The sequence below is a fragment of the Podarcis pityusensis genome (assembly GCF_964106645.2).
Source record: "Podarcis pityusensis genome assembly, chromosome: 9".
Taxonomy (NCBI): domain Eukaryota; kingdom Metazoa; phylum Chordata; class Lepidosauria; order Squamata; family Lacertidae; genus Podarcis; species Podarcis pityusensis.
The window spans coordinates 42,771,048-42,795,980 of NC_138034.1; the positions used below are offsets into that span (position 1 = coordinate 42,771,048).

The window sequence follows — 24,933 nt, forward strand, 5'->3', positions numbered from 1 at the left end:
CCTAAAGGGTTTCTGCAAAAATAAAAAATAGATCAGCTCTTTATGAAGGGAGGAGTTTAAGCTCATCTCAATTTTGGTTTAAACCATCCTGAAGAAAGTCCACTGTATTTCTCTTTAGAAACTGGATAAGCTTCATGTGCCATTCATAGACACAGAAAAAGAGTTCTGTAGCCTCTGTCAACCTGGTACCCTCCAGATTTTGGGGTCTACAACTCCCAGCAGCCCTGTCTGGAGGGCACTTGGTTAGAAAAGGCTGGTCTACAAATTCTTTCCTTTTCCATTTCTGTATTTTGGATGGCAAACATAGTGTAATGGTTCTAGGGGTTGCTCGTGCGTAAGCAGGTGCCTATCTCCCTGGCTGGGTGCAAACACCTGGCTGGGCTGCCAAAGTGAACCTCTTCTGTCCGGACAGCCACTCACCCGTGGCTGACTCAATCGCTGGCAGAATCCGTGAGTGGGCGTTTCTTAAACTTCTTCCAGCAAAGAAGTTCTTTGACGCCTAGTCTCTGCCTACCCTCTCTGCGCGAAAGCCTTCTGCGCAGGGAGGGCGTGGGCAACGGAGGACCCCTACTCTCCCCGCTGGTCCCAGGCAAGGAGTCATGGGACCGCCTCGCCACTTCCCCCACCTGCCCCCCTTCTCCACTGGTGCTACGCTGATTCTCTTCCCCAGAAGATGGGCTGCTCCTCCCGATCCCTGGACGCTCTCTGGAATCCCTCTGGCTTTTGCGCTTCCCCTCCAGTACTGATGGCAGTTCCCTGACACATAGCTTTGGGTATTCTAACCTTTTGAAGAAGCACAAGATTTTGCCTGATAATTTTGCTACAAGAGAATACTTTTCAATTTTGACACAAAGGGTAGAGATGAAACAAAACATTATTACTTTTTAACTTTTGGAAACTTTTCTCTCTGCTTTTTCAACCTTTTATTTTTGTTGCGGCCAGCAGTTACTGAAGCAAACATTGTTGAATGCACGCTATGATGCAAGATCAATAATGTGTATAGGGTACCAAGCCAAAGAAACTCAATATTTTGTTGTTGCTTTCCCCCTCGTCACTCTTCAGTCAACAGCAAAAAATATTTCCCCAAAATCTGAGGAATAAGCAAAACACATATTTGTTCATTATTCTCACCCTGTGCTGCTCACAAATAGTATTCAGTCCTTAAGAACCAGTTAACATTTTGTTTTGTTTTGTTTCTAGGCTTTCTCTCCTGCAAAGATAAGGAAGGAATGTATTTTGAGCACCATTTCAATAATGCATCAGAAACTGTGTTGTTTTGTTTATCTTGCTTTCTTAATTTGGTAATTGTAAAAGCTGTCCATGCTCACGGGTGGTAACAAATTACTGTAATGAAGCGGCACTGAAACAGATAGCTGCAATTTATATTTTACTAGTGCTGGCTTTATCCAACGGGGGAGCATTTCAGCCTTCCAGGATATTCTACATAAATCACACAATACCCATCCACAGAACACAAAATGGTTGCATATTCATTCTCTTGGCAGATATGGGGGAATCACATGCTGTATATGAATGGTGTTGCACATATTGGCAGAAACAATCATATTGGCACATTCTGCATTGCTCCAGTGTACATCCAGTGTGATGTAAATACATTATATTTTTCAGCTACTGCTTTTCACATTTCCAGCTCTGTGCTAAAGGACAGGACTCAAATATAATTTGGCAATATGAAAATTCCAAAACATGTTCAAATCAGGCATACAGGCAAACCTAGGATAAACTGGTGGGAATCACTTGCACATCACTGGTTTTAAGATGGTGCTATTAGTGTGTGAATCTTCAATGTTTATCCATACAAATTTAGAACATAGCATTACCAGCAAATAATGAAGCATGCTGGCATTGGCTGTCGATTCGAGCCCAATTTTCACACCAAGGAGCAGAGGGAAGCTATTTAGGTTATTTATAGCATGGGTAGGCAAACTAAGGCCCGGAGCCCAGATCCGGCCCAATGGCCTTCTAAATCCGGCCCACAGATGGTCCGGGAACCAGCATGTTTTTACATGAGTAGAATGTGTGCTTTTATTTAAAATACATCTCTGGGTTATTTGTGGGGCATAGGAATTCATTCATTCCCCCCCAATATAATCCAGCCCCCCTACAAGGTCTGAGGGACAGTGGACTGGCCCCCTGCTGAAAAAGTTTGCTGACCCCTGATTTAGAGGCTTGTACTATATTGTTGGGAAAGGGAAGGGTCAAAAAGTTTTTCTGGCTCCATTTATTTATATCTAGCAATTCCTTTGGGGTTTCCAGTTCCTGAAACCTAAACGATTGTGTGAGCTGGCCCAGTCAGTGAGATCTAGCTACCCTTCTTGCTTTAAAAAACCGATTACACAAATGTATGAATGATAAGGCTATCAATTGCTACTAGCCACAATGGCTATGTTCTATCAGTGTCATAGCATGCATTGCCAGGGCCCGGGCAAGGAAAGGACTGCGAACCCTAACCTCATTGAGGATGTCATGTAGGACAGGCTTTTCTCACTGCACCCCTGCTACAGCTGTTTCTCATGGAGTTTGCCTGCTGGCTCCTGCATTCAGCCTCTCAGCTTGGCGAGCTCCTGATGGGACAGTGGCTGGAGCTCCTTGGCGGGCTTGGTGGAGTCCCGGTGGCACTGGAGCCAGAGCTGCAGTCTAGGAGGAGGGTAGCAGAGAGCAGGCTGAGGCGTTGAGTGCAGCCCTTCCCTGGCCATCTCTCCTTGGCCACACAGCTCGAGGGCGGGTGCCAGAGGGTCCTGGAGAAGTGGTCTGCTCTTCTCTCTGCAGTCCCGCTATGGGGTGCCTACCCAAGAACACACACCAGGAGGGAGGCCACGGAGAAGGATTGACCCAGGCCAGGAAGCGTCTGGGCTCTAGCCAGCAGGAGTTCCGCCCGGGGGGGGGATCCCTTTGCTGGCTGTGAGGAGAAGGAGCTGTCGCTACAGCCTCTAAGGCCCAGATCTGGTGAGACTCACCTCCCCACAGCTCTGGAAGGCAGCAGCCAAGCAACTTCAGTGAGAGAGCCTGTTGTGGGGGTGCTGGGTTGTGTCCCCCTTGGAATTTTGTGCCTGGGGCCATGGGTCCCCCTCACCCCCATGCTACACCACTATGTTCTACCTCCCCTGTCAGAAGCAGTGTGCCCGTGAATGCCTGTTGTTGGGAATCACAAGTGGGGAAACGGTTGTCTTGTGCTCATGTCTGCCTTGCAGGCTTCTCACAGACATGTGGTTGGCCCCTGTGAGAACAGGATGCTGGACTAGGTGGGCTTTTGGCCAGATCCAATGGGCTCTTATGTAAAACTCTTGCGCTTGTATTCTTCTTACATTGACCAAAATGAAAGTTCCTCTAGGCCTTTAAGAAATAAAACACATTGCTTTAAAGGTGTCATGAATTCTGCTCAGATTGCCAGTATGTATTTATTCACAAAGGACTCAAAATAGCTACCAGCTCTCTTTGCTGAAAGGCTGCTAAGACAAGGGGCATCACTTTCCTCCCCTCATCTCTGGAGTTTGTAATCTGAATTCTGTAAAAACAGAGAAACAACTTGTATTCTCCAACAAGCCACTGATTAGATCAAGTTTGATTAATTTTGGATCTGCTTGTGGTTTTGTCCCTGTGTGAATTTGGTTTGAGCCTTCTCCATTGTTGCCAATGTTTATGCGATTCTATCTTTATGGGGAGACGTTTATATGGGGTGGCGTCTGTCTCCTGGAAAATGCTTTTCCAGCTCCTGTCGGTTGAACTTAAGGATCTGTGGCAGGGGGTTTGAGATGCCGGGCATGTTTATATCAACAGAAGTAGAGAAGGTTTCTGTCCAAACTCTTTCCTAAATTGTCATACCTTGAAGGAAAGCAAAGCAGAAGACAAAATTTATTCTCAGAGCTTGACGGACCATGCATTATTTATACTTTAGAATCTTTCACTGTTTTGGTGAGAAAGAAGATATGATCCCTGAAAGCAGCTGTTGTTTTCTTTGCATATTTATAGGAGGCAGCTTGAAACTAGCAGCGAAAAAGGTGAATTCCACGTTAGGATCATTGGGAAAGGGACTGAAAATAAACCTGCCAATATCGTAATGCCTTTAGACAAATCTGTAGTATGGCCACACTTGGACTACTGTGTAAATTTCTGGTCATCTCACCTCAAAAGGGATATTGTAGTGCTGGAAAGTGGAAGTAAATAGAACAAGGGGCTGGAGAAACACCTGTATAAGGAAAGGTTCCAATGTTCTGGGCTATTTAGTTTAGAAAAAAAAGGTGAGTAATGGGGAATATGGTAGAGGTGTACAAAATCTGGAAAATTCAGAACAGACAAAATAATATATTATCTCCAGAGTCAGAAGTAGTTATTGGCATCCATTCGTCTTGAGAGACAATGGAGTGCACCTCCGGGGGTGAAGTCGAACTGCTGTGTTAGCTGCACCGAAGTGACCTCCTTGGGGTGCAAGACTGGGCAGTGTATATGGAGGTCCTGGCTTGCCCAGACAACAAGACCCCACTCTTGGCCTTGCTGATGTGGTCCAAAGGAGAGCAGAGCAATATGTTTGAAAGCAGCTTGGCTGCAGGAGTTGCTGGAAGGAGGCTCCACCCTGGATTTGTGTAGGGTTTACTCCTTAGCCTTTTCCTTTCCTGAAGATGCCCCACAAGGTGGTGGAGGTTTAGGATCAATTTTCCTTCTCCTAGATGGGCTACCTTTCCAGACTGATGAGCCCCATCTGCCCTTCACTTCTTTCATAGCACATGCAGCAACTGCTTTCTTGACAGTTGGACCCATTATTGGTCTCATCTGCTCAATCTTCACATACATAACTCATCAAGGGCTTGAGACACTGGCTAGCCTCACCTATTTTAGCCAACCAGCTGAAGCCAAGGTGTGGCTTCTGTCACCTGCTGAAAGCTTCTAGGAGCCACAAGTGAGAACTGAGTCCAGGGTGGTGGCCAAAGGTGGACAAACTACCCCAGAAGGAGTGCAAAGTGTCCCTACCAGAGGCACTACCCTTTCCCTAACACCCCATACACCCCATCAGAAGTAGTATGCCTCTGAATACAAGCTGCTGGGAACACAAGTAGAGGAGTGCTATTGCCCCCATGCCCAGCTCATGGGCTTCCCAGAGGCATCTGGTTGCCCACTGTGAGAACTAAAGACTGGACTAGATTGGATCCCTGATCTAGTAGGGGTCTCCTTATATTAGCTACTTACAGAAGCTGGATGTCATCAAACGGCCAATGCAACAAGGCCATAACATATCAAGGAACAGCCAGCTATGGGTGAATTGGGGATCCTTGTCAGTGCCAGATTTATGTATAGGCTAAGTAGGCTGAAGCCTAGGGACTCTAAATCTAGGGGGCCTCGCCAGCCTGCCACCTCCCCTCTCCCAAAATTGCAAACCCAAGACTTCATGCAAGGGCAGGGCAACTCAGGCCCAGCAACTATGAGACTCAGGGCTAGCCAGTGAGGGCCAATTTGAAGCAGTGGGGCGCAACTTGAATTTTTTTTTTTTGGCAGGGCCCCTGTTCACAGCCAAAGTCTGCAAAATCTTATAGATATAAATAAAATCTATCTAGCTTGCCCTGGTGCAGGGGCTCCCTTCGGAGCGGCACGCGGGGCCCAATTTGGCCAAATTGCTCCAATTGCCTTAAGGTCAGCCCTGATGAGACTGCAGGGGTTGGACTGACAAGCCCTACACCTTCTAGGTCCCTGGTATCACTATTCAGAGTACAGACTCAAGGACTTGCTATGTAAATAAAGGAGGAGGCACTTATTGAAATCAGTTTTGTCACCTCTCCCCCCCCCATACCCTGAGACAATGAGCCCAGCCACCTTTTATTCACAGTCGCATAAGCACTACACTACAGCATGGCCATAAACCTGTACGTTCAACCACTGAAATATACACCCGATATGTAGCAATGGAGATTTATGTTACTGCTTTATGAATGAACACTGTGTTTTATGAATGGACTCTGTATTTTGTGAATTACCTAAGAGCCACCAATAGGGAGCTCTAGAATCTGACAGCTAACCAATTGGGTACTACCAAACAGCGATCCCTACTGCTGAAAGCAGGTAACCAGCAGGGAATGCTTCAGGTCAGCCTTTGCACTGTTTACTGAACACCCCCTGCTGTGCAGATAATGGAGAAAGCTTGTAAATTGTATCCCTTCTGGCATCCTGGCCAACTCTATTATGCTGGTGTAAACCCTGGTGCACCAGAAGCCCAGAATAGCAGCAAATAAAATCCGCTCATACATCAGTGACTGATAAGACTTGTCAACCAGTTCTTCCAAACTCTTCCTAAATTATAAAGTTCCAAAGTACAGGCCAAAAGAGAGCAGGTCTGCGAAGAGCGAGGCATACAATGGGCACCACCAGTGAAAAGGCCCTGCTCCGTGTAGCTCCTGCTCTGTTATTTGATAGGGTGCCTACTTGCCCTCCTTCTTGACATGGAATGCTCTCTATTGGAGTCTCCAAGTCTAGTACAAAGACCATAAGAAGGGAGAGCAGGGACCTTGAAGTTCCCAACAGCTGTTAATCATGCAAGCAAGCAAGCAAGCAAGCAAACAAGCAAGCAAGCACACAGGTCACCTTTGTCACAGTCAGGACGCCTATGTCCTGGCCAGGCCTGCACCCAATCTTGTTTTTATACAATCTTGTTTGACCTCAGTAACCAAAATTATATTATCAATATATACAAGCAGAAAAGTTCTTTTCTTTTTTTTTTAAATGATATTTATTGAAGTTTCAAAAAAAGGTTACAAAAATAGGAAAAAGAAAAGAAAAAAAGAAAAAATACAAAATACAGAAAAGTAAAAGCATTTAAAAACAAATCAGTCTTTCCATGTCTTGTCTTTCATTTACTTGTTTCCCTGACCTCCTCACACCTCCCTTTTTTGTATTCCAATCCAGTTAGCTAATTCAGCAAATCCTTTCCCTCTTTGTTTTTATCCTAATCCTTTAACTTAATATATTGTAACTTTAGATTCTAACCTGTTAACAATCCATTTTTACATACTCCTTTGTAATATTGCTGCTAAAACCACGTAACTTCATTCTGACATCGTTCTAACATTCATTAATTTTACAGTATTTCAGTAAGTAGTCTTTAAATTTCTTCCAATCTTCTTCCACCAACTCTTCTCCCTGGTCTCGGATTCTGCCAGTCATTTCTGCCAGTTCCATATAGTCCATCACCTTCATCTGCCATTCTTCCAGGGTGGGTAGATCTTGTGTCTTTCAATACTTTGCAATAAGTATTCTTGCTGCTGTTGTAGCATACATAAAAAAAGTTCTATCCTTCTTTGGCACCAATTGGCCAACCATGCCCAGGAGAAAGGCCTCTGGTTTCTTCAAGAAGGTATATTTAAATACCTTTTTCATTTCATTATAGATCATCTCCCAGAAAGCCTTAATCCTTGGGCACGTCCACCAAAGGTGAAAGAATGTGCCTTCAGTTTCTTTACATTTCCAACATTTATTATCGGGCAAATGATAGATTTTTGCAAGCTTGACTGGTGTCATGTACCACCTGTATATCATTTTCATAATATTCTCTCTTAAGGCATTACATGCCGTAAACTTCATACCTGTGGTCCATAACTGTTCCCAGTCAGCCATCATTATGTTATGTCCAACATCTTGTGCCCATTTAATCATAGCAGGTTTCACCGTTTCATCCTGAGTATTCCATTTCAACAGCAAGTTATACATCTTTGACAAAATCTTGGTTTTGGGTTCTAACAGTTCTGTTTCCAGTTTTGATTTTTCCACCTGGAAGCCAATTTTCTTGTCCAAATTATATGCCTCCATTATCTGATAATAATGAAGCCAATCTCGCACTTTATTTTTTAGTTTTTCAAAACTCTGCAATTTCAATCTGTCTCCCTCTTGTTCCAAAATTTCCCAATATTTCGGCCATTTGGCCTCCATATTGAGCTTTTTCAAAGCTTTCGCTTCCATCGGTGACAACCACCTTGGGGTTTTATTTTCAAGTAGATCCTTGTATCTTATCCAGACATTAAACAATTTAGCATGGCCCCTGCGCAAGGATGACACGCAAATTCGTGAAGTGCTCGCTTCGGCAGCACATATACTAAAATTGGAACGATACAGAGAAGATTAGCATGGCCCCTGAGCAAGCAGAAAAGTTGTTTTCCTTCATTTGCAAGGAATTGTACAAAACAAAGTAGCACTGATATAGAAAAGTTCCAGGGTGGCAACAGAAAGCAAACTAAAAATGCTTTTGCAGTTCATCAAAACTATCCAGCAATATCAAGTTATAGGAAAACTGGTGCTATTAACAGTAATCCTTCTAGTTGGTTAATTGGTTCGGCAACTTCCATGCACATGACATGCGAATTATTTCCCCCAAGAGTTAAATGATAATTAATCAGAGGCAGCTACAGTTGCAAATCGCAACAAAATATCTGTGAAAGGAAGAGGAGCAGATTTGCTCAAGTGTGTTGCAGGTAGAAATACTGTTTGTAATGAAGTGAGAGCAGTAGTTTATTTGCTCGAATTAATAAATAAGAAAGTTTTGAGAATTTAAATTCTAGATTAAAATTGATTACTTGAGAATGGAATTGTAACAATCTGGTGGGCAGACCAAAGCACTCGTCAGGAGAGCTATGAGATTCAGGTGAGGGTCAGATGCCTTGTCAATCCCAGCAGGTATATAACAGGAATACCCGGCGTGTCCAGGATTATTATTAATATTATTAAAAACTTCTTAAAAGCTGTAGCAAGTATACTTTCAAGGTTGCACTCTTTTCTACTTGGCTCATAACTTACAAGAAGTGCAAGGTATGGAGATAGCAAAAGCTAAATCAAATGAGAACACCAAAATTGACCACAAAATGCTGTACGTTAGCATTTTCTCAGCATTTTTTTGCTGACAAGTCTCAGCACTCCTGGAAAGAAATACTAACAAAAATCTGATTATAGGGTTCCTTCCATGCTGCAGCAACTGTTTCATCTGAGGCAGACAGACTTTGAATTGGTCATTGTGGTACATTCTCTCCATCCACCAAGTTTGATTTATGGAATAAGAGATGGGATAGTAAGATTTTAAAGTGAGTTGCTCAAGGTATTCAGGCTTGTATTAGGAACTGATGAAATACTATGAAGCAAGACTGTGCCCATGTGGTTGAGGAGTTATTGAGGAACTTATTCATTATGTATTGCTTTGCTGCCTTTACAGAGCTCAGAGAGAGGAATTTCTGGGACTCTTTTTATCCAGAATGGAAGGCTGTCTATTGCTGTATAAGTTAGAAGTTGTGGATAAATAACACCTTTTGAAAGTGGCCCAGTTTGCTGTTCTAGCAGTTTAACTTAGGAAGGACTTTGTAAACAGGAATGTAGTAGACAGTAGATGTGGTTTTCAGAATGCCCCAAAATCTGTTTCTTTTCTGTCCTTTCTTCCCTTTCTCCAAGGGAGCCCCAAATCTGAGGTCCAGCGCTGGCTGATCTCACCTTCCTTCCCTACCTATGCTACACAGCCTGAAATGAGAACATAGACCTCTTCTCCCCACCTGAGCAGAAGTGAATTAATAGTAAACTTAAGCTGCCTCTGGCAGTGGTGATGGGGATAAGCAAAGCAAATCCAATGTACAGACTTTCTTCTACTCGTCACAACACTCAGCAAATCATGGGAGAAACTCAGGGAAAACACATTCAATACACTACTATTGCTGTTGCCACAATTGAGGCTGGTGAAGAGGACTGGGGTGGTGGTGAAACCCGGCCTTCCATGGGCTTTGTGTACTATCTCAACAAGAACAGCCAGATTCTTTGCCTCTTCCCCAATAAACTAGACAAGACCATAAATGAGCAACTTTCCGATGCTTCAAAGGTATAATAATTAGTTGCTGTTAGAGAAATGATGATGGGGAAACTGAAGGTTTCAAATGGTTGATAGGATTCTGGTTATGTGCAAGAGCACCTGAAACTGTTGTCTACTATGAGTTTTCAAGGGGAGCTCAAGTTAAACAGGTAAATAAGCAGTATATTAATTATTCTACCACTGCTGCTGCTACTATGTAAAATAGTTCATAATTTACATTCACTATCTGCGCCAAGCTGACTGAACAGCTGCTTTAAAGAGGCATTTTACTGTACAAGTGACGCTGGCTCTCTGCCTAACATGTCTCACAGGGTTATTGTGATGATAAAATGGAGGGGCAGGAGAACCAGCTTCCATTTGCTCCTTGGGGAAGACTGGGATATAAATAAATAAATGAGCAAACTAATACGGAATTCCTGAGGTTATGAGTTTTTAAAGTGTGGTAACTATCCTGGAAATTATTGTGGGTTGTATCTATGTATTTCTGAAAATCTACCCAAAAGCGCACTCCTCTATTGTCTCCTGAGACAGACAGATGCCAACATGCTCATGGACATGTTGAAAGTAGACATGTGTCTACTTAGGGGAAGGCAACCTATGTAATCCAACCTGTCTGTCAGACCACACTGATATTAATTATTACAGACTTTAGTTATCTTTTAGGCTGATGCAATTCGTATCTAGTTCTTCCATTTACCCATCCATTAAAAAAATATTTTCTATTACTTTGACATCCCTTAAAAAATCGCATCACGATTTCTTCAGGCCTTAAAAGAATTCATTTCCTAAGAGTGCCTAGTTTTCATGGTGTGGAGATACATGTAATTGTCCACAACAGAAACTGGAAAATAAAGCTCCAGCATTTATGTCCAGTGTTTATAGAGGCATTTGTCACACTTTTATTTTCCAGAACTTGTATTCATCCAAGATTTTAAATCACACCAGCAGTGATACTTGCTGCTGTCTCGGAGGCAAGTTGGAATGCGCAGTAAAGGAGACAGACTATTATGAAGAGTGACATAAAATATAATTTAGGCTATTATACCACTGAAATTTGAGAGGTGAGGTCACCAGAATGGAACTGTGATCTTATTTCTGTTAACATTGTCAGATATCTAGGAGTCAAGAAGAAAGCTGCAACCTAGAAGAAAATAAGTCTTCCAATTAAAAACTACAAATTAAAGGAACAGAAGCATATGGCTGTCTACTGTGATAACAAATCTGGCTATTGTAACCCACCATGGCATGGAATGAGTCCCCTACTCTCCAGCAGCAGAATTATAGCATGGAAAGTGTGTGTGTGTGTGTGTGTGTGTGTGTAACTGAGATTAGTGACAGGTTTACTATCTGAGGCCAAGGTGTAGAAACAAAGTGAAACAATGATTTGAAGATAGAGAAAATGGACAATAAGGAATGACGAAAGCAGTAAAAATTGGAAGGGAAAGTCTAGTTGCAACTTTTGTGATGGGATGAGGAGAGAATTCTCTTCGTATTATCATCTTCTCTCAGGTGGGGATAAGCCATAGATGAGATTTCATTCTTTTCAAGTTGTTCCTAACAGCTGGAAAACCCATTTTAAATATTATGCTCAAACAGAGAAGGGAGTTGATAGTCATACATCCAAACTTCACTGTGGTTTTTGCCCCACAACACACAACAAAACTTTAGGACAGTTCGACCTGCCTCCAAGCTACATCTCATGACCCGGAGTGTGCGTTAAAGCTGAGGAAGGTTCTTCTTTGCTTTAAAAACATGCATTTTTTATTGAAAAAATTCAAAGGTCTCTTTGAAGTTTAGGAAAACAGACACAACAGGCAGAAGAACAGCTGGCAGTGAGCACAATGAGTGACTAATTATCACGAACAAAAGTTCTCACAGTATGAATAAAGCCAAAGGCTACATGCAGAGATCTGTGTAGCAAGTTTAAAAGATTTGCGGAGGGGGGAGGCAGGAGAGTAAAGAAAAGAAAGAGATTAAAATCGACCTTAAATGTGCAAAATTGACAGAGCAGTAAACACTTTGTAAGCAGGACATGCAAAGCCAGATGGTAAATATTGTACAAACAAACCCTATCTTTTTATCCCAAAGCAGTATAGCGGTTCCAATCCTATGCTCACTTTCCTGGGAGTAAGCACACTGAATGCAGACTTATGCTGAATAAACATGCATAGGCAGTGGCGTAGCACAGGGGGTGCACAGCCGGGGCATGCTCCTCATGTCGCCCTCCCCAAGCCAGCCTAGCACAGCTTCATGAGGCTGGATTCTGAGAGTGGCATGAGAAGGACCCCGGCCACAGTGCATGGCTGTTGCATCCTTTTCATGTGCCCTCCCTGAGTGGAGTGTTTCCACTGTGGGGCGTGTAATTCAACTTTAGGTGGAGATATCACCAAATTGTAGTTCTCTAGCAGCCAGCTGAAATCCAATGAGGTAGATGAGTTCCCTATTTGGCAAAAAATATTGGTGCACCTGTAGTTCTGCTTATATTGAAAATGGCCATATAACTGAGGAATCTGTCTAAAGGTAACTTCCACATTCTGAATTTTAATATTTGTTTCCCAGCTTTTCTGAACTCGATGGGATCATACTCTAATATGCCAGAATAATCTCTTAAAAGCTCTATGGAGGCATTAAATAGAGCTTCTCCTGTCCTTGGAAAAGCCTTTACCACTGATCCCATAGAAACAATATTGTGGGGTGGGGGTTTCTGCTTGCTTTACCTTTTGACCCCCTTTTGGCAGCTGTAAGAGGAAAATATCTTTTTCGTTCATCCTAAATTTAAGTCAATGAGGTGAAAAGGGATTTGAGTTTCAAATCTAGCTTGTAAATGCTTTTTTTCTTGAAGCGTTACATAAAAAAATGGAACAGTGCAGGTATATTTGATAAAAAAATATTAAAAAGTGTCTAAAATCCTTAGAGCTTTATATGCATGGTTAGAAAACACAGGAAGCCTGTCTTTTTCACAGCAGGTAAAGTCGGCCAGAAAATGAAAATACTTAACAGAATGGGCAAAAGAGAGATTGACTCTGAAATCCCCAAGATATTTTCTTTTTGAGCTATCTTAAAAAAAAAAAAAAAGTTGTTAGCTAAAGTTATGGTAGAGGACAAGTGATGTAGAGTATACTCAGTAACTGAATTACGTCTTGCTTAACATGAAGGGCATCTAAAGGGTAGGAGACAGTACCCAGAGATATTAAACTTATAAGATTTCTTACCTGAGGTTCACCATAAGGTCCCAGGATGGATTACAGCACTTACATACAGTATCTGTTATAAAAATAATGATGCCTAAAACTCTTCCAAATGGAACAGAGCAAAATAAACTGAGCAAAATATAGGTGGGTCCTAAGAATAAATGCAGGTAATTTGCATCTTATGCGAGGGTTAGGTTCCAGGGGTCCACGTGTAAACACAAAAATGTGTAAAGGCAGGAACCACTAGAACCCGCCCCCCTCCCAGGTGGAGGGCTGCTTGTCTGGTTTGGGGAAGGTGGTGCAAGGACTCTGGGATAACAGCTGTTTGTACAGGTGTGTATGTGGGGGAATAAATAACTGTAGAGTGGGCTTTCTCCACTCTCAATTTATTTATTTATTTCCCCCACCCACGCAAAACTGTGCTTGCATAAGTAAAATAAGCACAAGATGTGAGTCACCTGTACGTCAAGTGTCAAAAGCCAGGTAAAGGGAAGATAGGACATGTGAGGAAGGACCTGGGTCTGGTCCCACCATTCCTCCAAGCCAGGCTCTTGCATATCTCCCAATAAAAAAAATATTAAAATAGTCCAGCAGCACCTTAGAGACCAACTAAGTTTGTTCTGGGTATAAGCTTTTGTGTGCATGCACACTTCTTCAGATACACTTGCTGAATTACAACTTATTACTAAACTGAAAACTATGGAGAGACCTGGTCTGAATAGAGATATTGGATTCTTGTCTCATTACACATGCTAAAGCTATTTTTGGTCATCTGCATACTATCCCTTGCTTTTCCCTGTAGGACTAATTGCGGTCGTTAACAGTTGTCAACAGGTTTATCATACCCATTCAGTCAATCACCCATCTCCTACTACCTTTCTGAGAAAAACCCCACCCCACCCTCCCACTATATATAAGGGTCTGGTGACTTCTGTTTCAGTGTATCTGAAGAAGTGTGCATGCACGTGAAAGCTTATACAGTCGTACCTCATTTTGCGGCCGGGTTCCGTTCTGGAGCCCTGGCCACTAGCCGAAAAGGATGCAGGGCAAAGTGCCACATCTGGACACGCGGAACAGTTTGCGCTTCTGCGCATGCGCAAAGTGCGATTTAGCATTTCTGCACATGCGTGAGCGGCAAACCCAGAAGTAACCCATTCCGGTACTTCTGGGTTTGCCATGGACATTCGCCAGAATGGACACTAGACAAGGCAGACATTCGCAGAGGTATTACTGTACCCAGAACAAACTTAGTTAGTCTCTAAGGTGCCACTGGACTATTTTTTAATTTTTTATTTTGACTGCGTCAGACCAACCTACCTGAATCTATATCTCCCAATAGTTCTAGTCAAATGCAAAAAGGGTACTTGGGATACATGACATTCCTGACCGACAGACTTTGGCTCTCATTTGTCAGAAAGATTCTACAGACACTTCCTCCAGGGAGACGGGAGCGAGCCTTTAAAAAGCAGAGTGGTCTTGCAGCTTGTTTCCTCTTGCCATCAGGGGTCCAGTCTGGGTCTTCCAGACCATCATTGCTGCTTCACTGTTCGTAGATCTCTGCATTGATATGTGTGTGTGTGTGTGTGTGTGTGTGTGTGTGTGTGTGTGTGCAGCCGGTGGGGATGGAGCAAGCCATGTTGCCCCACTTCCTGGTCATGACCTGCACAATTATAATGTGAAAGGCGCTATTGGGTCGTAGCTATTGGCAGCTCTCCCTTTTCTCCACCTTGAAGTTAAATAAGAATTTGAAGGTATACAACGCAGCAAAAATAATGTTTCAAAGTAGCTGGCACGATGCAGATTTTTGGAATGGGTCAACTAGCTTCTACTCGCAAGCTTGCTGCTAACTCACAGTAAGCGTAACACTCAAATATCAAAGCAATGAGAATCAAGGAGAAAATAATAACAAAAGTGCCAATTTTGTACGTGCAACCAGTGTGCTGTGTAAAACAACTTTATAGCAACAACATATCTAATAAAATGCTGTAATCTTTTGAAAATACAATAGAAAATATAGTTGCAGTAAAATAATTGCTTTTGATTGATTTTAGGCACGCTTATTACTTGCTCTGTGGGTGTTCTGTCACTCGTAATATGAGCTGGACTTCCACAGAGAAATATCCTGGAGAGAACAAATTGTTCAGGCTCAGAGACAGACCTGTTAAAACTTTGTTATTCCAGTCTTTCCACATGCTTTCTATGCAGACTTGCTGACTTCTCCAGATTTGATTTTTTTTTTTAAAAAATTGGCTGACTCTCAATGGAACATTAAAAAAAAGAAGATAAAAAACCCACCTTCTTGAATTGGAAAGGTTATCTCATAGCATACAATGTTAGAAATAACCTTTCCATACTCTAACTTTAAATACCAGTATTAGATATGCACACTAATTGGAAACCTGTCTTGCTGATAGTTTGGAAGTAAGTGTTAAATAATCAAGTATTGACTAGAATATTATTTAATTTCTTATTTTAATTTTTAATGTCAGGAATGTAACTATCACTCTGCTTTGCGAAACATGAAATAATCTGGACTTCTGAATTTTAGTGCGTGATCCCTAACAGAGGCCAGAATGCAAAGAACAGAACAATTAATTCCATGTTTCCTAGCAGACTTTTGGCTTGTGTTTCTCAGTCAGCATTTCTTCAGGACACGTGGCAAGCCACTTATGAAACTCAGGAAACTTTTTAAAGTAATGTGTGATAAAGGCACAGAGCCTATTTAAATAAAAAGGCCAAAATCCTACTGAGCATTCCCAAGTGGTGAGCATTCCTTTGGATACCAGTTGTAGATTACAACTCCCGTTTCACCTGAAAAAAGGCGATAAGCCCACTCATTTACCGTTCCTTAATTATCCTGATTCTGGGCACAACTTACACTACAAAGTTTTCTCCAATGCAAAAATGAAAAATTAAAGCCTGACCCTTGGATTACTTGGATGGGAATGATAAAGTTACTATGAATGTGGTGGATCTTATCCACGCAATGAGCTGCTAAAATTACCTTCTCCAAAATGGCAGCAGGAAGTTAAGGCATTTGGGTAGCTGAGGGCTGAGGCAGGTGCCTCTGGAATTTTGCCCTCACTAGCTGCCTAGTTTACCTCAGTGGTTGAACCAGCCTGCATACAATGCAATTTTAAGCAAAGTTCTCAGAAATTCAATAGTCTGGCTACAATTGCGATGCATTGGCCAATGTACTATTAGAAATCTAGGATTAACAAACAGCCAAGACACAACTTTGGGAAAGGTAAAACACAACTTTTCCTGCTTGCAACTGCTGACCTCACTGCACAGCACCACCTGCTGGCCCTTTTGCTAGCACCACAGCAGACATTCTTATTTTCTAATGCTCATAATGCACCAAAAGGTATTATTTAATATGTTATGTGTGGCATAAAGGTTGTGTCTGTCTTACTTTTCAGTTGTGGTAAAATGGGTGAATTTAGCAGTATGGAGATATATTACTTTGGCACCACCTGGCAGAGTATTCTAGTTTTTGTAGAATTATCATTAAACTTTTTTTTGTTTTTTGTTTTGATGAGCAAGACATAAAAACAAAGCTGCTGGCATCTTAAGATAGATGCTTGCATGCTAAATGAGTGCACAGGTTATGAGTTTTTTGCCACAGATTATTTCAGAGCATCATGTTTATGTTAATAAATGGTTCAAATTTTATCACAGGAGTGCAGTACAGTACCTGGGAATTGCTTGGGCCAAACACATGCATATGTTCTAAGAGTGGTAGAAAGGATTTGAAGAATGCATATCTCTGCATGGAAAACAATTTTCTTTGGGATGCTGGAGTGCTGTGTTCAAACTCCTTCTACCACACCTGGAAATATTTGGGCACATTCCACATTGTTGCTTTAAAAATCCAGGAGGTCGGATGAGGACTGTTGTATTTCTAGAGGAGGTTTTGTTGTTGATGGGAATTTCAGGTATATGGTTGTGATAGTATTTTATTCTCTTGCTAATTATGCTGTTTTAAATGTGCATTTTATATTTGATTTCCTTTGGTAATGTTTTCTTTTGAAACGTTTAAGATAATTTTTGTTGTTGCTAACTTTGCTGCAGTAAATGTGCATTCTGTAGTTGACCTTCTTTGCAAGGTTTTGTTTTGAAATCTTTGCGATAATATTTTAGTTCCGTGTTTATTATGTTGCTTTGAATGTAGACTTTATATTTGCCTTTCTTGAGTAATGTTTTATTCTCAAATGTTTTATTGATGCTTTAATATAGGCTGAAAATTGCCTTGAGATTTTTTTTTCTTAAAAAATATAAAGCGGCGTAGAAATGAAAGGAAGAAGAATAAAAAAATGGACCATCTCCTTTTATTTTAATGAATTGCTGGTTAAAGTGTATTACGAAATAAATCTGAATTTTAAGCACACTTAAAAGTGCACAGGAAACCTTGACCATTTCAACAGTGGAGAAGTGAAGCATAGTCTTAACATTTCTGAACCCCTGATGCTATACTTGCATCAAACTCTAGCACAATTTGGGCCTTTTGCATTGGTGTCTACTCCTTGACTTCCCTGGCCACACTTCAACCCTTTTAGCTCTATCCGGAATGTTGTTACCAAGGTAATTTCTAACAGTTTAGACCAGGAGTTGCCAACCCTTTTGGACTAGTGGAGCATTTTGAATTTTGAGAGAGTGCTATTACCGCCAGTAACAAAATGGCTGGTATAGCATAACACAACATGGCCACCATGAGAGGCATGACATGACACAAAATTAGACATCACAGTCATAAGGAAGGTTTCTCCGTAACTTTGTTAACCATCATTGTATTTCTATTCTAGAAAAGGTTTAACCTTTTCTGCCTCCCATGCAGCAATGAAAGGCACAAGAACCCTGTTTTCCCCCTATGCCAACCATAAACCAAAGCCTAGGTTGCTTCAATAAACACATAGAGACTTAATTCTGAGTAGACATGCATACAATTGTACTGTAAATTAACTATATAGTGAATTCTTAATAAGTGCCCGGTGTTCAGCTCCTGCACAGCAGAAGACATGCTTACGTCTCTTTGTAAAGTTTTCCGATATGTGTTTTGGGGAGAGGGGAGATTCTTTAACATCCACTCATGATTATTGTGCTGTAGAATTTGCAGAAAATCTCAGACAAATCCACTGCAAGAATTTTTGTTGTTAGGGGGAAAGGAAGAGCAAACTATGGAGAATCCAAGGACTATAAAATAAGACAGAAACAGGAAAGGTGCACTAATGGGAAGGGGGAAAGAGGAGATCTTTAGGACCCCGCATATCCCTATTGCTTTGTGTCCAAACAAGTCAACCCACAGCTCTGACTTCATTCATTGGATAAAAACACTGAAAGGTGGGAGCAGGTGGCCTGATTTATTTCACAGAAATTGATTAGAATGGTATCTGCACATTTTGCTTGCTAACTTTCTAGGAGGGCTAGAGACTTATTTAAAGAGTGGCTTAATAGTCAATCCCTCCTCCCAGGGAACACTGGGAATTGTATCTCTGCGAGCTGAACAGGGGTATCCTAACTACTCTTAGTCCCCTTAACAAACTACACTTCCCAGGATTCTTTGAAGTGAGCACTGATTATTTAAAATGGCATGATGCTGCTTCGATTGTGTAATGTTTTATATGGGGCTATAGCGCAACAGCAATGGGCAAAAATAATCCAGAACATGTATCATATTGAAAGTTACAGGATTTCAGCAGGAAGTTGTGGGATATGCACTGACTGGAAATGAAGCAGTGTGACCATGCCAACACTTGCAGGTGCGAAAGGTACTGAAACTGGGATTGCAGGTGACTGCCCCAATAGCATAATGAGCAGAAATAATCATGAATGCACAATAAAAAGAAGGTGTTGGAGGGGCCTTGTGTGAAATATTTTAATACATTTCTCTCCCCCCCTTTACTTTAAGGCTAAATTTGTTAAAGCTACTTTTAGTAATTTATTTGAGCTGCTATGACTGATTATCCACCCCTTTAAAATCCCCACTATTTCAGAATCCCAGTACTCTCTCATCAGATTCTATATACAGACTTTATGCCCTGGGATCTATTCTATTGCACAAAACCTTGTGAGTTTTCTCATATTTTTAAACCACAGAGCCCAGGGCTTGCCGATCAGAAGGTCGGCAGTTCGAATCCCTGCGACAGGGTGAGCTCTTGTTGCTCGGTCCCTGCTCCTGCCAACCTGGCAGTTTGAAAGCACATCAAAGTGCAAGTAGATAAATAGGTACCGCTCCGGCAGGAAGGTAAACGGCATTTCCATGCGCTGCTCTGGTTCGCCAGAAGGAACTTAGTCATGCTGGCCACATGACCCGGAAGCTGTCTGCGGACAAACGCCAGCTCCCTCAGCCAGTAAAGTGAGATGAGCGCAGCAACTCCATAGTTGTCTGCGACTGGACCTAATGGTCAGGGGTCCCTTTACCTTTACCTGCCCCCCACATTCCTAGGGGACCTATTTACAATCCAGGAAGTTTCTCCACACTCTTACTCCTCTGTGTCTCAACATGAAGATGAACAACAGCAACAGAAAGTAGAAATGCGATTCAGCTGCTTTTATATTTTCCTTTCATGATGCTTAAAAAGAAATCCAGTTAATTTGAAATCCATTCATTTTAAATATCTGATTAAATAATTAAGTGGTTATGCTGAGACTGGGGTAGGGATCTATTGCAAATGTATCGTAGTTGTATGGGCTTGATTAGTTTGATTATTTTTACAGCTTTTATTTCTGCAACTTGTCCTGGATGCTAGGTAAAGAGGAAATTGCAGCATCTTCAGGACATGTGGAAGATACACTCCACAGCAGCCTTGCCAAAGCTAAACAAGCCTGTGTTGGGTCAGTGACCCGATGCGAGACCTCATGGAGGGCCTTACGCATGCTGCCCTGAGCCCCTGCATTGAAAAATGGTGGGAGATAAAACAAGTAAGTAAACAAAGACTACAGATTAGCAAGTTCTGTTGACAGAGAAAGCGACATGAAAAACACGCTGTCATCAAAATAGATGACTGCTGTGTATACCCAAATGCCAGTGACGTGCCAGAAGAAAATAGATGTTCCCCTGGTTTGCTGGAGAACCTTACCCTAATGTGTGGCTCATGCAATGCTTTTACTAATAAAGAAGAGGAAAATTCATTCTGCATCTGCCCTGAAAGCACCTCTATATATAGTATTGTTTCCTGGAATTGAAGACAACCTGGAGTTGAGCCCCAGAACAAATTATGCCATGCACATTTATCCATATTTATAACAAAACGTTGCCGTGTGGAGTACTGCTATTTAGCGCCAGCCAGCCAGCCAGCCAGCCAGCCTTTCAACAGGATACTATTACATACCCCTTCTCCATTTCTACCCCTAACAGTCAATCCGTTTTCTGTGCCTAGTCATAGAATTGCAGAGTCGGAAGGGACCACAAGGATTATTTAGTCCAGCCCCCCACAATGCAGGAATCTTTTGCCCAACATGGGGCTTGAACCCACAACCCTGAGATTAAGAGTCTCATGCTCTACCAACTGAGTTATCCTAGGTTCAGCTAGTGAGTATGCTTAGTCCTCACCGACCCATTTATGAGCCCCTTTCTATTAGGTAGCCCCCAAAGTTTTTCTGTACTACTTCAAATCTTGGGATGCCCTCAGCCTGCTAACAACAGTGTGGATGGTGTCACTTTTGCTACATAAGGATCAAGACTTGGAAGATGAGTACACTGTTAGTATATAGTACATCCTGTCAATTCAAGGCAGTTTACACTAAGGTCTTATCCACAATTCCTCTTGTTCTGCTGCTTGCCCCCAGGGAAAACCACTCTATAGCACCCAATGGAAACAAATGGCAATTCAGGTTTCCTCTGGATTGCCATTTGTTTCGATTGATGGTTAAAGAGTGTGTTTTCCACTGGAAAGGAGCGGGGTAAGGGGGAAACTGCTCGGCCCCAGCTTTCCAGGCATAGCCCAAGTGGAAATGTGTTTCCATTCTAGTCTTCCATCCATTCTAGTCTTCCATCCAGTCCTGGTTTGTTTCAGAAATGTAGGTCCATCGTAAGCTGCACCAAGCACCAAATACACAGATGACAGAGGTTTGGTGCAATTGCTCTTTAGTAATGCACAGGTGTTTTATCTAGGACAAACTGCAATTAAATAAGCCTGCCCCCCTCCTTTCTTCCAAAGTTGTTTCAGTGATTTCTGAATTGTCCTAGTTAAAGTTGGCCACTGGTTTGAAACAGCTGCTCTGTGTGAAAAGTTGCTGTGGTCAGTAGGAATGCACCTCAAAGTCTATTAAGGCTCTAGAAAAGAAGCGCATTTTTGAAATGCCATGTTTGCTTATAGTGATAGCTCTAGTGGCAAGGAATGCTGGATTTGGTGTCATTTGGACACCATTATGCTGCATCAGTATAAAAGCAATTACTCTAAATCTGGGATGCTGGGTTCACATGCATTAAGGTTAACAGCGTTCAGGAGATTTGTGTTGACTTCAACAACGAAACTAGTTGACCTTTTCATCCACAGCTGCCTCTTTCGAAAGCTGAAGTCTCTGCCATTTGGCTGGATTTTCTATCCCATCCTGTTATATCTCCGCCTTAGATATGCTGAGTTGCACAGCGGTTTTCTTTGCTTCTTAAAACACAAATTACTACCCCCCAAGTGTATACCAGAATGGGAGGAATGAAAAAGGAATTTGCTTTGGGTTTTACGGCCCATTTAAGGCACCGGCCCAGACAGGTGGAAGACCAGGGATAGGCATATGTTCTACATAACGATTATGTAAAACATAATGCATCCACTCCAAATGCATATTCACACATAACAGCTGTCTCAGTTGATTCTTCCAACTGAAGGAAGGACAGGAAAGAATGCACAAGGGAGGCTTTCATGCAGGGCTAGTGCCAGCCTTCGGGGGCTCACAACAATGCTGTCGATGTGCCCCCGAGCTTTTACCCGCCACCACGTGCAGGGGCAGCAATACCTGCACCAACCTCCACCCCCAACCAGAGCAAGAGATCTGCCCTGTTCCTTGCCATGCATAATGGTGGCCACTGGCTGAGGAAGAGGGGTGCGGGGGGAGCGCACTGCTCCCGGCAGCGCGATCCAGTTGGGGTGCCATCGCAGCTGCCTCCCTGCCCGCACTGGGCGCCACATCCCTGCAGGCGGCGTCCCACGCCCCTAGGATGAGTGCCACACCCCTGCAGACAGCGCGCCATGCCCCCGGGACACGCGCCAGCCCCACCCTCGTCTGCTCTCCGCCCCCCCCGGTGCTGGAGCATGAAGCTCCGCCACTGATGGTGGCCACCTCACTCTTCTCCCTCCTCCTGGGCCGCTACTCACCACACTTCCAGGTGGGTCTCTGGAGCTGTTTCAGCACTGGATGTGAATGCCACCCTAGCTTGGCTCTCATTTACAGCAGCTGCCTGGCATGTTTAATTATCCACAATGCGCTACCCAAGATCTATAAAAATCTATAGTATATCAATAGATTTTATAAATCTATAGTTCCGGTAGGACCAGAATTATAGTTTTTATAGATCCATGGGCCTGGGAAGTGCAATTGTGGTAATTAAACATGTTTTGAGTTCATTGTAGATTCAAATGTGGCAGCATGGCCTTCCCTGCACTGAAATAACTCAGAGGAATGAGGTCTGCTCGGGGAGTGGTGGCAGGGCCTTGGGACCTTCGGTCTCTACATAGATTGTATGCATCCTTTGCCACAGTCATTCCAGAGGGCCCCAGTAGTGGTCACGCGGTGGACTACAGAGATCATTTGTTCTCAGTTAAATAAAAAATGCTGACTAGAATCTGCTTAGAGATGTTAAAGAGAGAACTGACTCCCCCCCCCCCCGGCATGTATCCTGTAAACGTGACAAGATTGTTTGTTCACTCTGGGTCAATAGCAAGTCCTATTACTGTACTGTTTTGCTCCTACCCTTTTATGCAGCCAAATGTTTATCTAAGGCAAAATTCTTCACTCCAGCTCTCAGAAGGGGATAGTGCGGTGACCCTTCAGAAGGAAAATGCGAGGATGCATGCAGCCCAGCTTGAGACACCCTTAAACACCCCCAAATGTAGGTAGGAATGGGTTGGCTTGCTGTGCTGACCAAGGAGTGAACAACAGGACTGGAAAAGGATTAAAACACTGGATAGTTTGTGCAGCTGTGAGAGTGAAAACAATGCAGTTGGGACTGGAGCGTTTCATTTTTACGATGACTGCCTTGGATTGCTATCCCTGTGGTCTCTTTCTGCAGTTATGTTTAGTAGTGTATGTATGATATGAAGTGCCAGCATGGTGTGGTTTTGCACTAGGGATGTGGAGATCCGGGTTCAAATCCCCATTCAGCCATGACGTTCATTGGGTGACCTTGGGCCAACGACTATCTCTCAACCTCACTTATCTCACAGGGTTTTTGTGATGATACTGGCAGGGGGAAGTTGACAACTTCTTATGGGAAAGTTGGGATATAAATGTAGGAGTTGTCATCAGCACCAGCACTGTCATTTTCTTTTTATATTCCACAAAATATGCTCATTTTGTTTTAACTCCTTCAAATTTAAGGAACGTTAATTCTCCAGTTTCCCTGTAACCACAAGGGAGAAAAATCCCAAACAAAAATAAAGTCCAAAATTAGATTATTATCCCCCCCTTAAAAAAAAAAAGGATTGTAAGGTAGGGAAATTATCTGCATTATGTTTATGTCTTTTTGAAGAATACTTTAATCTTAAAGATGCTTTAATATAAGGTGCTAGAATGATTTCGTGGTTGTACTTGGCCTTGATTTTGTAATACCTGGTGCTGTCTGGGCAAGATCTCAGAATCCACATCAAGTATGAGCCTGTGATGCCCTTTCCATCTAAGCTAGCTAGAGCCCATTAATAATAGTCTCATTAAAGTTGGGTGTGTTTTATGCAATAGGCCCTGTATGTTTGAGATTAAGGGATTTTTGTTCTCAGCAGATTAATGCCTTTCAAAAACGCTGGTTCAGTTCTGGTTTTCTAGAATCATTGGCTAAAATATCTTGACATCTGGAAGAACCTCTGAGCCTTTTTACACAATGCAAATCCTACACAGAAAACTTCCACTCAGGAATTGATGCAGGACCCATCAGTAGATCATCACTAACTAATTGCACACATTGAATTTTCACTCTTGACACTGAATATTTATTGATTTCAATATTATATTTATAGATTGCCTTTCATCTAAACAGCTCAAAGTTCTACCCACAGTTCTCTCTCCACATTTATCCTCCCAGCAACCCTGTGAGGTAGGTTCAGCTGAGAGAAAGAGTGACTGCTCCAAGGTCACACAGGGAGCTTCAAGGCAGAGTGAGCATTTGAAAGAGGTGTGCATGCACTTTCCCCCTTTCTGTCTCTGGGGACAGGGGAGAAATGACCAAATGGCACTCATGGCACTCGCTCAAAAACCCAAACTTGGTTTGGCACATTGGCAAGAACTAAGAAGATGGAGAGCAAGGGCTTATGTGGTGGTGACTAGCGGTGCATGTACTTTGCTTATTTTCTGAAACCATCATAGATGCAGCAAGTATAAGAAGTGTTGCAGCTCTGGAGTTAATAGTCTTAATTTGCAACCAGAAAGGGGGAGTATCTTACTTCAGTTATTCAGATGGGCTGACCCCCCCCCCCACTTTGGATTTGTTTTTTTCAAAAATGTGGTAAACCACCCCTGATCATTGTGCTGGTCTTCTGACTCAAAGTCCTGCCTTGAGGGCACCTGGCTGCTCTGCTGAAATAAATGGTAAGAGGCGCCAGCACACTTAGCCTTGTTAAAGAAGTTGAGGACTTTTTGGACACAAGGGGAACTACAGCAAAGGCAAAAGCAGGGGGAAGATGAGAACTATTACATGAGTGTTTGTGTGAATGAAAGGAGCAGGAGAGCTAGAAGGCACTCTCAACCACTAGG

General features: G+C 42.6%; 1 long non-coding RNA gene across 4 annotated transcripts in view; it reads right to left on the bottom strand.

Moving 5' to 3' along the window:
• LOC308485890 overlaps positions 1-24,933 on the bottom strand; it is a 37,825-nt gene that overhangs the window by 11,949 nt on the left and 943 nt on the right. For 3 of the 4 annotated variants that reach the window (XR_013990814.1, XR_013990816.1, XR_013990817.1), the window contains exon 3: positions 1,132-3,843. This is a non-coding gene — a long non-coding RNA (uncharacterized lncRNA). The remainder of the gene's footprint in view (positions 1-1,131; positions 3,844-24,933) is intronic. The other variant, XR_013990815.1, reaches the window with a different exon arrangement.